The sequence below is a fragment of the Phasianus colchicus genome, chromosome 3 (assembly GCF_987193195.1).
Source record: "Phasianus colchicus chromosome 3, bPhaCol1.hap1.1, whole genome shotgun sequence".
Lineage (NCBI taxonomy): Eukaryota > Metazoa > Chordata > Aves > Galliformes > Phasianidae > Phasianus > Phasianus colchicus.
The window spans coordinates 56519013-56534563 of NC_143438.1; the positions used below are offsets into that span (position 1 = coordinate 56519013).

The 15551-nt window shown below is 35.5% G+C and overlaps 1 long non-coding RNA gene across 2 annotated transcripts in view; it reads left to right on the plus strand.

Moving 5' to 3' along the window:
• Positions 1 to 13050, plus strand: part of LOC149918601 (uncharacterized) — a 61526-nt gene extending 48476 nt beyond the window's left edge. For both annotated transcript variants that reach the window (XR_016465175.1, XR_016465174.1), the window contains 3 exons: positions 7571 to 7676; positions 12614 to 12705; positions 12967 to 13050. This is a non-coding gene — a long non-coding RNA (uncharacterized LOC149918601). The remainder of the gene's footprint in view (positions 1 to 7570; positions 7677 to 12613; positions 12706 to 12966) is intronic.
• Positions 13051 to 15551: the final 2501 nt, after the last annotated feature.

A 15551-nucleotide genomic window follows, 5' to 3' on the forward strand; every position in this document is an offset into this window, starting at 1 on the left:
AGAGTTTCCTGTTCCAGGGAAGTTTGGCTACTGCAGGAGCCCAAAGGTCCTTTGGGAAAAGCTTGATAGTAGAACTGAGGGAAACACATTTCACAGCCCTTTTGTGCAATCTCAAGTCTCATAAGCACTTCTGGGAAAGTAAACCCTTCTTCATACACACAGTATTTATTGCTAAAGGAGAAGCCTTGCTAATGGTTTTCAGAAGTTCTTTTGTTATCTGCAAATCTGTGACTTCTTTCCTTGAAACTTGTGACTTCAAAAACCTGCAGATTTGCAGAAATGCTGAGCAGGATTAGGAATGCCAAACACTTTTCTGTAACCAGTTGGCATCATGCAGTATACAGTACTACAGGCAGTTTTGCATTCAGCATTTTTAGGAACATTAGTATTTTGTTAACAAAATGTACTTGAATTGTTACTACATGAACTTTGTGCTGTTAGAAACTTTGATTTATCGGAACTGTACTTATTTATTCAGAAATGGTGTTGATGCTTTTCTCCTGTTTTGCTCACCTTCTCCCATTCACAGCTGAGCAAATTTTGTGCATGTTGAGAGGGAATGAACAGGCATTGCACACTGGTGTTACTGAGGTGTTCCTTGGGTGATTACTACTTGCCTGTATCTCTTTCTTCATCAGACCAAGTTTTAATTGGACATCTGCCACAGATTTTCCAATATGACATGAGGTGAATCATCTAACTTCTAACTCTATTCTATATCATTAAAGAAGAAGCAGTAATTGGATATTTACTGGCTGTGAGTTGGCAAAGAAATGTCCCAGATGAGATCTGTAGGCAGTCTGTAAAGTAAGCAGATGAAATGTTAAAACAACTTGGACTATTTAAAAAACAACACTTACTTGCTTATTTAATGTTTCCATTTGCTTTTGTATTTCCACTTTTGAATATCAAAAGTAACAGTTTTTTAAAAAATGAACATTATAGAAAAACTCAAAGGAAGTATATTTTGAAAAAAATAATTTAAAAAAAAAGTATTGGCTGTGGGGATCAGAATGAAATAATACAGTCTCTCTTCATTATTATTCTTGCTTTGCATTGCAAGAAGTTGTCTTTTGGAAGTCTGGAGCATAGTTTTCATGAGAAATTAAGTCTTTTAAATTACCACAGTTTGATAATTAAACAAGTTTCATTTTTAATGGCCTCAACTTGAAAAAGTAATTTTCTCTCTCATTCCACGGAGACGTGTCAAGTATGCTAGGCAGCTTATGTATAAGTTACTCATGTGAAGCAAAACACCGGGTGCGTGCTATCTGAAGACCTCCATAAATCAACAAAGCTATACATAGCACAGTCTGATGTAGATACCAGCTGATATTTCTGCAAAGACACTCCAAATGAGAGAGGAAATTTCAAACTTCCTTATTATTCCAACATGCTGAGCTTGCTTGCTATTCAAATTTTTCCAAGTTTTATTTAGCGTAGTGGTGGCATTTGGCTGGTTACAGTGGCTTGTACCAATTGTTCCACAATTTTTGTTAGCTGTTTTTCTATCATGCTGCATGTCTGAAACATGATAGAAACATGCATGTCTGTCCAATTCTATTATATGAGGTATATTAATGAGGTGGTTTCCTTTTAAGCATCCCAACGACATCCCCTTTTGATGAGCCAGTGTTAAAAGCCTGTATTGCAATGGATAGTTTCACAGGGAGTGTGCCACTTTTGTGTTTGGAATTAGGAGAGCTCTACTTTTGGGATCTGGCAGATAGAAAGGGGAATTAAGCCTAAGCATTGCACTGTTGTAGATTTCTCTTGTGTGTTTGGTGCCATTCATGTTGTCAGAAGTCAGCCAGCTTCTGCAAATCCACGTATTCCAAGATGAAAATTAATGCAAAGAAAGAAAAAATAATGCGTAATTAATGCAAAGAGTGATAGGAAAGAGATGTAATGAGTAAGGGCTATTATGTAATTATTATGAAATAAAAACATTGCATAATTATACTAAAAAATAATAAAGAGAAAATAAGCACACTTTACACTCTAGTGGAAAAAAAAATGTGATGTTGGAGTAGCGGTGAACAAAAAGAAAGCAGAATAGTCATGTTAGTGACCATAATAGACAAAGGCTTCCATGTGTTTCGATAGTGATTAGATAAGTTAGTAAAAAATTTACTTGCTATCTCGAAAGTGATCCAGTCTCTCTCTACCCAGATATAATGATATTCATGGGTCTTTCCATAGTTTTAGCCAGCCACTGTATAGTGCTTGATGTATGTGATTATTAAAGATGAGTTAATTTGGCTAAATTAGGTAACAGGTTCTTGAGTAAAAGTTGTGTTGACTCAAGACCACAGAGGGGTACAAAATGTTCTCATCTCTAAAAGCTGATGCTGATAAAGCTTATCAAACAACCCAAAGAAAAAGTGAAAGTAAATGAGAAATATATCCAATGTATGTATAAAAATGAACGCACAGCAAAAGAGATAAAATTATTGTTAAGATAACATCATGAAAAATGAATGTAAGATCCTTTCTATTCCTTTATGAAAATTGTTATGAGACTACTAAGATGGTGCAGGTGGTAGAAAAAAAAATGTATCAGGAAGTCAGCAGTGATTCAGAGTATGAGATTTTTGCTGGTATAGATTATTGTAATATAAAAATGTGTGCTTTTGGAGTTGTGGACTCACAACTCATCAAACACAAATTCAAGAAGTAAATGTAAATGAACAAGAGATGTGATCCTGAATTTCCGGTACCTTTGTTGAGTTGCAGAGGCTCCTTTAGCATGATGTATATTCAAAAAGGAAACAGCAAGGGACAAAATTAAAGCTATGTAACTCAAAGTTATGGAACCAAGAAGACAATAGAAATTATGAGGTGAACAAGTCTAGAATATGGAACTTTAGGCAATGAAGACAGATGAACATTTATTTCAAGAAATTGTTTTTAAATCATCTGTCCTGCAAATTGGTGGTAATTTTTAATGTCATAGGGGCCAGCCCAGTAATAAATACATCTGGAAAAGATGCTGTTGCACTGGTAGACACTACATTTTATTATAGAGGTGTTCCAGATTACAAAAATACGTTTGAACATCAAGGAAATTTCAATGCCACCTAGTATAAAAATATTATGAAGAGATTTAGGTGACACTAGTACAAGGTAACTCTTAGAAGTGAGGCCTTAGGGGAACATGTTGCTAAAGTCATGGATAATTGCTTTGAAAAAAATTTAGCTTTTCCAAAAAGTGTCTTACACAGTGCTGATTACACAAGCAAGTTCAATAAATATTGTAGAATGCAATCTAAGGATAAAAATAGTGTAGATAACTACAAAATATTTTTACCTGGAAAACTTTGCAGCAAGAAATACAACAACAAATATAAGATCTTTGGTGTATGAAGTGAGTGATTATCGTATCCTTCTGCATCTCCACATCAAACTCTGGAGATAATCTGAGAAACTGAGGGAGGTCATTATTAACCAATGCTGATAGGGCTTTTGTCAAAAAAAAGTCAAATGGAACTGCTGAACAAGTCTACAATTTAATGAATTTAAATGATACCACCACACATAAAAGGTATTCACAGATCACTAAGAACAGAAATTCTCCAGATAGTACACATATGTGCTATCCTAGGATAGCCATGTATCTGGGAAACCAAAGTTATTTGGAATATAGTGAATGTTAGAAAGATAAAGGACAGCTCTGATGATGTATAGCGAAGTGCAACGAAGAAATAAGAATATGAATAAGAGTTCTGAAAAAGCTGGATAGAAGCTTTTTCTGCCTGCCTGCAGTTCAAAATCCAAATGGAAATTTAACATGTACTGTCTAAGCTAGAGAAAGCAATTTTCTGGCAATTTTTTTGAGACCAGGCCTGTGGGTAGTTTATTTTTTTTGTTTTTTGTTTTACATTTGGGGTTCCCTGTGAGTTAGCAAGATAGATTTTTAATGTTCTGTAAAGGAAAGCAAGGAAAACACAAATCATCCAAAAACAAACAAAAACAAACAAACAAAAAACCCAACGAACAAACAAACAAACAAACAAAAAAACAACCAAAAAATCACTTCAAGAAAAAGTGCGGTTTGTTTGGTAGAAAGCTGACATGCTAGAGTGGAATGGTACTGATAGAATTTGCTTTTCAAAATTGCAGAGGCAGTTTCGTTCTTCAGAAAAGAAAACATCCTAGAATTGTTGTAGTGGTAAAAATGTAAAGATCTGTAAAGTAGCTGGTAAATTCTTTTTTGTTATTTTATCACACAGTTCTACATGGGACAGTTTGTTTTTATTTCTTCTCCAATTTAAAAACAATTTTGTAAGGCAGATGAGTAATTAGCACTCTTGCAATATGTTTCATGGTTACTGGTATAGGTGTTCCAAAATGAACAGCTAATGTATGAAGCTGGTAGTTTTTCAGGTTTCTTGCAATCCTGGATAAACAAATGCTTTGCTAAATCTGCTTATCTTTTGCACAGACAGTTGGGTTGGAGTTTCTTTGCAGCGTTGTTGCCAGGTATCTCTCAAACAAGAATAGATGTACATTGTTCATAAACCTTTTGAATTAAAATGCGGTGATCCTTCTCTTAAAGAACTTTGAAACAAGCTTTTTATCAGAAAATCATGCCAAACAATAGAGCTTGTCTTCAGGAAGGCAGCATTTGAACTGACTGAAAGGCAGGTTTTCGTAACAACATACATGTTCAAGTATGATAATTATTAAACTGGGCTGAGCAACTTGTGTGCAGAGTCTTGACAGGTTTCACAATAACTACTGAAAACGTGTACCTGTTTGCATTACTTTTCAATTTCTACTTTTCAAAAATAGTTTGCAGGGCACTTCTGTTTTATTAAATGTATGAGAATGTAAGTTCTGTGGGTTTTGGTGTTTCATTTTAGCATTACTCTTTTAAGTCTCTTACAGACATTCTTTGTTTTCCTTGGTCATAGGACACAGCTTTGCCAGGAAAGGTGTTCTTGAGCATGACTGACTATAGAAAGAATAAAATTCTCTGTCTTTATCGTGCTCCAGGACAACATAGAATCAAAGAATTATAGAATTATAGAATGGCTTGAGTTGGAAGAAAAATTAAAGATCATCGAGCTCCAATGCATCTGCCATGGGCGGGCAGGACTCACTAGACTGGGCTGCCAAAGGCTCCATCTAACCTGGCCTTGAATGCTTCCAGAGATGGGGCATCCACATCTTCCCTGGGCAGCCTATGTAAGTGTCTCACTACCCTCTGATTAAAGAATTTACTTCTAACATCTAATCTAGAAGAAGAATCCACAAGGTTTTATTTAGAGAACTAAAAATTCTTGCTAGAAATTCCTCTATGATAGGTAAGTACAATTAGTACCCTTTGGAAACTGCTATTCTTCATTAGTTTAAATCTATGTATATGACACTCTTCATTCCTCTATATTCTTCCTTTTCATTTTTTCTTCCATCTGAAATATACAAAAGTCTTGTTATTATATGGTTATATCTTTGCAGAGCACTTTTATATTTTTAGTAGCAGTAATATTACTATTTGTATTTATATTTATTACTTACATTCTTGTGTCATCTTCTAATTATGGAAAGCATGAGCAAACCAACATTCCTGTTCATCACTTTCTTCACTGGACATCAGGAGGCAGCATTCTTAGCTAGTGGAGTTCTGACAATTTCAAACAATAACTGGAGCTGTGTGCCCATCCTTCTGCTGTGTGAACAGGGAAGGCTTTGAGGCAGCATTTTTTGTGGAATAGAATTGTACTAGGACTTAACAAATAATTAAAAAAAAAAAAAAGTGTTTAGACAGTAAGTGAAGGGATTTGGGGAGAGGTAATTTTTAGAAACAGGGTTCCTAGTCTAGGAACTGACACCAATTAAACAAATAATTTTGGTTAAAGTACAGACATGAATGCAACCCAGGCTTTAGCTGCAAATACAGGTTGACAGATACAGTTTTAGGTTCTTGCTTTAAATTTTGGTTGATGAGTCTGGGCAGTGCTGTGAACTTCTTAATTGACAGTCTACAATGTGTTTTACTGTACTGCAGGACTTCAGATATTTTTAAAGTCAGTTGCAGTTTGTCTGTATAAAAGAAATTCACTGTTTAGATGGAGAATTGAATTTTTTATCCTAAAACTAAAAAATAGAAGAGTTGTTTCACTGCTATAATGCATTTCAATGATTTTTTTTTTTTTTTGAGGAGGTGGTCTGTAAATCAGTATGATTGTGTGTTTTCATTACTTTGCTGGGAAATTTGTTTAAATGTTTTAAAACGTGTGTCTGAAATGGTAGTTATCCATTACTAGAGGTAACTTCAAAGATGCCTTTAAGAAATAAATACAGGTTTAGATTTTCTTTATCTTTGTCACAAAGTTTATTTGTTGATTCTGGAGGAATTAAATTGATAAATGCAGTGCTCAGGTAGCACCCTGTGACATTTTAACCTGGGTTCAAAGCCTCTCTTGTAGCTCACCTCCCTCAGAGAACCTTTGATGTTCTTACATTCAGTCACCCATCATTTGCTATTGTCTTAAGTATTTACCCTCTGGAGTTTATTTAGGAAAGGTATTCTAGGATGTAGCAGAATATCTTAAACAGAACCATGGTAGCATAAAGATGCTTGTGGAGAAGTTAATCACCTGTGATCTGTCATGTACTTAGACATAAATTGCAAAGTCAATACTGCACATATGTGATTCTGGATTTATTTATTCTCATTTTCTTCTTTCAAACTGCTCTTCAGACTGGAGATTTCATTAACTGATCAAATATCTGGCCAAATCCCTGTTGCACAGGTAATCTTATTAGATTCTTCAAGGTAATTAATGTGAATTAAAACAAACAAACAAATAAACCACCAAAAATAAAACAAAAACCAAACAGACAGATTTGTATTTACTGTTGATTGAAGGGTAGGACAGGTTTGTGTCCCTATGTACTGAACCTGGAACCATTTCAGATGAAAGTACAGCAGGGATATAAAGTAGGGATATGAAAATGAAAGTAAATTTACTCCATTTAGAACTTTGAAAGAGAACTATTTTCTTTAACAATATTTTTCAATATACAGAAAAAAAAAATCAAAACTGAGTCACCTGAGAAACTGTGTTATGCAACCCAGTGACTTTTAATGTATCTAGCATATATAGCGTGGGGGCTTAATTACTTCAACACCTTTGATTGCCAGTTTTAAATTTAAGCAACGTGGATTAGAAAAAGACAAAATAAAATATACCACTTGATGTTTAATATCTGTTAAAAGTGAGAAAGTATCTATATGCTTCACTGACAAACATCTTTGTCATTTTCTTTTTGTGATGGTGTTCAAACTTGAGTCTTCATTCTGAATTTAAAATTATTAATCTCCAACATTACACCTGAGTGAGGAAATACTCCTCAAAAGTTAGTTGAAAAAAGATAGCTTTTCAATACAAAATTACTTTTTCCTTACATTACAATTCTGATATTTTTTTCAGAGCTTTGTGTGAGCAATTAGTAATATGTGCATATAGAAGTTTTGTGCTGTCCTCGTTCTGAGAATATGAAATAGCTCCTTCAGTGTTTGATGTATGAAATGATTGGAACACCTTCCTTCTGTTCATAGCAAAGATGACCAGTGAGACTAATTGACTTCATGCATGAGGTTGAAAATGAAGGCTTTGAAGAATTAATGTAATCTGAGTGTGCAATGTGAGATCAGAACTGCACAGGTAGGGCTCTTCCTCCAGGGGGACGCTGCTGTCAGATTATTTATTTGTATATTTATTGTGTGTAAGACTTATCTACTTATTTTTATTTGAGAAAGACCATTTTTATTTGATGCAAAAAAAGGTTCAGTTCTGTGAATTTGCTGTTTTAGAGATTTCCAGAGGGGGGTCTATTAAGAAGTAATATAGTGAGGACTGAATATAACTTAGGAAATGATACATTTTTCAGTAGTTTTTGAATAGCAATTCCTAAATGAACAAAGTCACTCTAGAAAAGATAAATAAAACCTTTATATGGATTATTATGAGTGGAAGGAACTTCAGGGGCTAATTAATCTGTCACCTCACAGGTTGCCTTGGAGACCTTCAGCAGCCACCCACCCAGACATGGGTTTGGGCCCCCTGCTCTGGGTGTCCCTGCTGGACACCCTCTCCTGTAAGGACAGAGGAAAGTTTACAGGCTACAAAGAACATACATATCTACATACCCACTATGATGTATTTTTTCTCTTCTGTTCCTTCAGCAGCATGACACAGTTGTCTGGCATTTCAACTGATCTACAATGACTTCTCAAATCTCCTTTTCTTCAGTACTGCTTCTTGCTTCGAAGTTCATTATCCATAATGGAAATTCTGTTCTACATCACCAACATACCTTGCATTTGTCCATGTTAGTTTATTTTCTACAATTTTTAGGCAAGTTCTGAAATTTTCAGGACAGTTTTGGATTACAGTCTTGTTCTTAAAACTCCTTGATGCCCCTCCTAAATTGCTGCAAGTTTGCAAATGAAAAAAATATATATATGATAAAAATTCCTAGTACAGAGGTCTCACTATGAGAATTAAAGGAATCTGTGATTTACTGTAACCAGTATATATTTCTAATGATTACACATCATTAGAGGATAATGTAGAGGATAATTATCCTGAATGATTCAAAATCTCTACGAAGAGGCATAAGGGAATACTTATCACAAAAAATATAGGTGTGATTTGGATGAACTACAGCTATAGTTCAGTAATTCACAAGTGGCACTACCCAGTGTTTAGAAATGCAAAATGAAAAATAATGAACACTTTTTTAATGGGATTCTTCCTCTTTCTTTTTGATTAACTTTCTCCAGTCTGTAAGACAAAAGCTTAATATTAGGCAGGATAAAATCATTGTATAAAACAAACTATAATAAAATAAATTACCCAAACTGGAATTTGATCTCTATTATCTCAGCAGTTCCAATACTAAATTTTACAAAAAGGTAGAAAAAAATGGTTTCTTATAGAATGTTCAAAATTTTTGTGTTACCTAAATGTGGGTGTTTAGATGTATAATTTTTTTTCGGTATCTGTGAATGATTTTTTCCTCATAATTTTATATGTGACATACTTTGGCTTAAAACAGGATTTACAAAAGGAATAATTCTATCTGATTAATTCACTCATTTGTTAGTGGAGTAAAATTAAAAATCACAGTTAATTATTTGTTGTTTCCTAGTTTGCTACTCTTGTAGTCAGAGATTATGATACTCAGTTAAAATAAAGATTCAGCTTGCCAGTATGCTTTTTACACATAAAAATTATGAACAAAAAATCAAGTACAGTAGTATTGCTTATGTAGTCATATATAGTATACAGTAAGTTTGGAAGATTGCTTATTCATTATGCTCACTTATATACAAATATAGCCATTTTTAATTGGTGCGTATGATTTACTACTTTATTATAGTCTTCTGGGATGAATGTGAAAAAAAAATTACTTAACCCTGGGAGGAGAGTTAAGCCACAACTCCAGAATTAACTCACAGAATGCACTGTAAAAGTAAAAGTTTGAATTTGGCTTGGTTTCCTCTTCTAATTATCTTTTGAATCATTGACTTACCCTTTTCCCAAGTGACTTATAATCAGTCTGGTCTTTGATTAGTTATCCTCCCCAATACTCTTGGGCAGAATCTGCTAAAGAGCCCTAAAGGTGCTCTGATTCCCCATGGTGCTAAAAAGCTAAAGAAGCAGGAACATGAACAAAAGGGAAGCTGAGGCCACTATTTTAGGTCCAACAAGAAAATGTACTTAGACCTGAAGAGGGAAAAGGAAGAGGTTTATGATCCATGATCTTTTACTCATCTACTGCAGCATTTAGAACACGTTCTAAAGTTGTTCACAGTTCCCAAAGCTTCAGAACATTGACAATAATGTTAAAATATCTTTGTAAAGCATTTGCTGGATGAAAAATACAATATAAATGCCTTTTTGTTGCAAGAAGTTTTCCATTTGCTGCATTTGGAGGAAGTGCGAACTCCACATTTTTTTCAGAACGCCCTCAATTACAAGATAAAAGCAATAGGTAGAAGCATGATAAACGCAACTCCTAATTAATCATCTAGTGTTGCGATCACATAGGAACTCTAAAGCATTACATCTTCTTACTGCCTTGCTCTAATCTGTGATACAGCAGTGGTTCCAAGTAATGTGCAGTTTAGTGTGTAAGAAAAGGGTGAACTGCAGCTGTTTTTGTAGCCTTGGTGTGTTGTACACTCTTTGGAGTCTTTTCAAATGGTCATTCTCTGCCTTAAGACAGCTCCACTGAGCTCAAGTTGGAATTCCTTTTCAATTTGGTCAAAAAGATGGTTAAATACTTCAGATTGAGAACTTTGGTTTTTAATAATTTGTTGCTGTGAAACTTACATGATTGATTGATTAAGAACTGGAAACATTTCTCAATACTATTAACACTGCAACCAAATCTTCCTCTAGAATTCAAGCTGGGTAGTCATTTCTTAACTATTTTTAACAGAGCAATGGATAATAATAACTGGTTCTCAAAAGAAAACTTTGCCTATCGAATGTATCATTCTGCAAAGTAACTGGGGTAGATTTATTGATTCTGGCTGGAAATTTAAAGCATGACCTCAAATGCTTTGTGATCTTCCCAGCCACATGTCCAAATTACTTCTGGTTCCATATACTGTATTAAATTCACATTATTATTAAAATTCTTCCAGGAAAAAAAATATATTCAACTAAGCTCTTTACTGAAAGTACACCATTGAATTTTAGGGAACTGAAAATTTATTTACAATATTTCTGTTATAGAGATACCCTTTTCTACTCATCTCCTTTTCAGTACTGTAGGACAGATGCTGACCTTCAGTTATATAAAAAATGATGTTAATGTATGATTAGTGAGTGGATGAAATCAAATTAAATATATGTGAACCTGTAAGTTCTTCATATGTGGTTAACATGAATATAAGATGTGCGTTTTAAAGGCAGCAAATAATCAGCAGTCTTGACCTTAAAAATAATAATCATAAAATCATAGAACAGCTTGAGTTGAAAGGGACCCCAAGGATCATCAAGTTCCAACCTCCCTGCTGTAGATACAGTTGCCAACTGCTAGATACAATACTAGATCAGATTGCCCAGGGTCCCATCCAACCTGCCCTTAAACACTTCCAAGGATGGGCATCCACAAGTCTCTGGGCAACCTGTTTCAGCACCTCAGTGCTCTCTGAGTAATAACAAAAATCAAATAATAAAAAATAAAAATAATAAATAAATAATAAAAATCGTAATTAAATATGTAGCTTAGCAAACTACAAACTTCAGTATTATATGTTATTTCTAGTTATTGTAAGCAGTGTCATTGCAGCTGTCTGATCAGTCACTGACAGCACTACTAGCTTTTAATTCTACTGTGGTAAGAAATGAGTGTTGTATGTCTCTCCTCCTGCCCGTGGATGTAATCCAGTAAAATCAGTTCAGTGCAAGTCTACACATCACAAGCTGGTAAAGCGTTTCTGCAAGCACTGTGCTTCTGCTGTGACAGCATCTGAATGCATATCTTTCTCTCTTTCTCTCTTTCATGCTGGGGAAATGCAATTACATATTCCCCAGTTTTCAAATACAGATTTTGAAAATTTGTTTTATTGGAACTCTAGTAAAGGAAAAAATGGCTTCAAGATTTTTTTTTTTTCTTTTGAATGAGAAAATGATAAGATGTATTTGATAATCACTTACAGGTAGCAGCAGTGGTTGCTTTGAGTTTAAGGAAGTTTTGAAAAGTGAAATGTGAAATTTCAGGCTGAGCCAATGACACAGAAGGTTGTGGTTTGTAAACAGAGGCATGAAGTCAATAAGAATAGCATAATGGTTGAATGTTCTGTCGCGTAGCTGCTTGGTGGAAAAATTAACCATTGGATATTTCAGCATTTTGTGTGCTTGACAGTAAGAGCTCTTTGAGACACAAATGTAAACCCTGCACACATCTGTCAAAGGGATTCTCCACATTCCATACTCATGCCAGTATGTAATTTAGTAACTAAATAACTTCATCTTATCTTCTTGTTTTAATTCAAATGAATTTGGTATTCCTGTAAAGAGAAGTGATAGGCTTGTGACTTGTCACTGCTATTGTAAGGTTTGATGCCTTAGTCAGGGAAAGCTGATTGATCTGCAAACCTCCAGGAGCAAGGACCCCTTCCAAAGACAGTTGATATATCCAGTTTTAGTTCTGTAATCACATACTGAAATAAAAATGAGTTGATTGTATTTCATAACGTTTCTGAAGCTACAGTCTGCAAGAAATTCCCCAAGAATTAGTTTGAAATCATTTGTACACTTATGAATTGCACCCTTACGTACTACTTACTGGATCAAGTCTTTGTTAGAGATTCACAGCATCCAGAACGGCTGCAGTTGGTGGGCGCCTCTGAGTCCATCTGCTCCAAACACTGCCCAAACAGGGACATCCAGAGCACAGTGCCTAGGACCTCAGTGCTTGGAGTTTGCTATTAAATCCATCTGCCAAGTGGCAAACCTGAAGATTTAAAAATCCTTCCACCCACTCAGTAAAAAATTGATTGCACCGATAGATTTGTTTTGTTTTGTTTTTAACGGAAAGAAGATAACCAGTGCACTTTGGCTTTTACTTATCGGTATTTCAGGTCTATGCTTTGCATCAACTGACTTCTTCTGGCTAGAAAGAAAAATGCTGAAAAAAAAAACAAAAGTGGAGACCAGAGAAGACACAGAAAAGGTAGTAACTTTACAATATCTTATGATATTGGAGGGGAGGGGAGGGAGGGGGAGGGAGGAAAGGACGGATGCCAGGAGACATGCAGCTGCAGGTAATCATGTGGTTCTTCAGTTTGACTTTAAAGAATGTATAAGAGCTGCTAATACAGTAGAAGATTGCTTTTTCTCTTTGAGAGAATATGAAGAGGTGTCTTTTGTTCTGAAATACTTTTATTTTTCTATTTAAAAAATTACTGAAAATTCCGTAATACTTTCTTTTCAGCATCATGGCTTTAAATATTCAGTGGAGATATATTGAAACTACAGTACCACTAACAGTACGCAGAAGGGACAATATAAAATGTCTTCAGGCGTTGCAGAGAATGGCTTCCCTGAGAAATATTCCACTTGAAAGAAAGACATAGCAAACTTATTCACTCAAGTGTCTATTGTGCTGCAGAAACTATTAATCAAGCAGCTATATGGTTCTTTACAGTTCTGCTCTTTCCTCTTCGTGGTACATCTGTGTGGCTGCCTCAGTTGGCAAGAAGGTTTGGGGTGAGTTGTATGGAAGCTCCCCAGGCAGCAGGTCATACTACAAGCGTTGGCTTTTGGGGAAAATGGGCTCCCTCTGGTGCGTGGTTGAGTGCTTGTCAACTGAACCACCGGGTTGTTTGGGATTGTCCTGGTTTGGATCACATGTTTACATGCACTGTCACAGCACTTGAACACCCGCATAGGAAGTGTCACTGGCAAGTGCCAACAGTTGTCTTTATTTTACTAAGTGGACATTTTGCACTAGTGAGCCTTGCAATGCTTCGCTAACTGGGAGGCTGACCACAGGCAATAGATTCCTGTAAAAATTTAGCTATTGCAAATATTTAAGATAATTTTGTATTGCTTCAGTCCTAACTCTAGCCTTTGTAAATCATTAGTGTAGTTGGTTAGAATTTCTTGGGCATTTTTCAGTTTATTCTGTGCTGAGGGATTTATTGTCTTTATGTTTTGTAGTCTGAACTGAAAGACACAAATGCACTTTGCTTTTGTAAAGTGTGCATGTATACACATCTAATGTCGGAATTCAAAGCTCCATAGTGATCCTCCTTGCTTCATTAATTCAAATCTCTGCTGGCTTTGATTGTTGCAGGATGTCTAAATGGTGCAGTGAGGTACAGTGTAAACCATCTCCTCAAGGTTTGATCTGACTCTTAACCCTATAAAAGGTTGTTTATCATTAAATTTATCATTGAAACAAGGTTTGTAAATTGAATATTCTCCCAACTTGCTTAAACAGGCATTCTGTCTTAACGGAACTGGGAAGCTGGTGAGAGCTGGGGAGAAACTGTCTTAGATCTTGCAGGTTGTTTGCAGTAGAAGTGAGAATCTCTAGTTCTTGATCTAGCTCCAGAGAGGGTTTATTGAAATTCCTGCTTTCTTTTTAAAGTTTTCGGTTCTCCGTGATAACCGATCTCTCATCCTTTCAGTAAATAGCCTTCAAAGGGTGTTGTGGAGATAAAACAGCCAGTGAAGGGGACAAAAGAGGAGGAAAGGGGATATTCGGTCCCTAGGTTTTATTCCCACAGCAAAAGACCACGCAAATAAAATAGTTGTGAATGCTGAAGTATGATTAGATAATTCTAAGCATATCTCAAGGCCAAGTAATAATGACTGGATCAAAAACCCACCTGAATTATTCAACTTAGTTAAGCATTTTTTTCCAATGCAGTTGCTAGCCATGGCAGCTGTGATCCAATGAGGGGTTGAATTCCGTTCTCTCTCGTGGCTCAGTGTAAGTCAGAGATGTTCAGAGCCCTGGACACTAATGCACTATAGGCAGACAAACATAACTGTGCTCAGTAAAGCAAGTAGATGAACTGGGAGGACTGAAACCACAACACATTTGGTGAATAGTAATCATTAAAAAGACAATTGCATTGACTGGTTTGGATCTGGAAGGAGGGCAGCTTTTTCCTATGGTCTGCAGCTTTCAATGATGCTTCAGTGAAATTTCGAGTGGAATATTAATCAATGAGCTCAAAGTAAGTTTATCTATTAATAATAATCAGGAAATATAAGCATCCTAAATCTCAACACTTGCAGCTACCAATAACTCAAGCCTTCCGTTTACCTGATTCAATTTCTTTTCATAGTTTAATTATGAATGTAAATGTCAGACATCAGGAGCTGCAGTGCACTTAATTACTGAAGATAATTGCAAAGAAAAAAAGAGAAAATTGGGACCATTTTCAGTGGGCAAATTTTAAGATTACAACCTTAAACAATTTAATCTTTTGTTTTGCAAAAATAGCATCAAATTTTATACTTGGATGTCTTGGGTATAAAGAATGTCATGTTAGAAGAGATATTCTTAATAGTACCAAAGAAAAGAAAAGTGAGAGATTCTTTGTTTGCTTGTCTTTTGTTTTGTTTTAAATAAATATATCACTGCCAGCCTTGTTAGAAAACAAAGGGTTTTGTTCGGCTGTAGTGTCATTGAAGGATTATATATGTTCTTAATTTCTTTCTGATCTCGTCCATCACTGTTGACTGATCAGAACTGCAGACAGCAAGCTGTTGAAATCGGAACTGTCACTGTCGTTCCATAATTTTGTCAGCAGCACTAATGTACTTCTGCTGAGCTGCTGGCAGTAGGGCTACTTACATAAGCCAAAACCCCAGCTCGTCCCTTCTGTGATGGGAAGTAATCGACGCGAGGGGACATTAACTGCCCAGCTTCAGCCACAGCAACTTCCACATCTGTTTAACGTAGCAGTTTTGGGGGGGTTAAATACAACACCTGCAAAATGCTGTGAGACTTTGCTGCTTACTGTGAAAAATAAATACATATATGCTATAAAACCAACATAC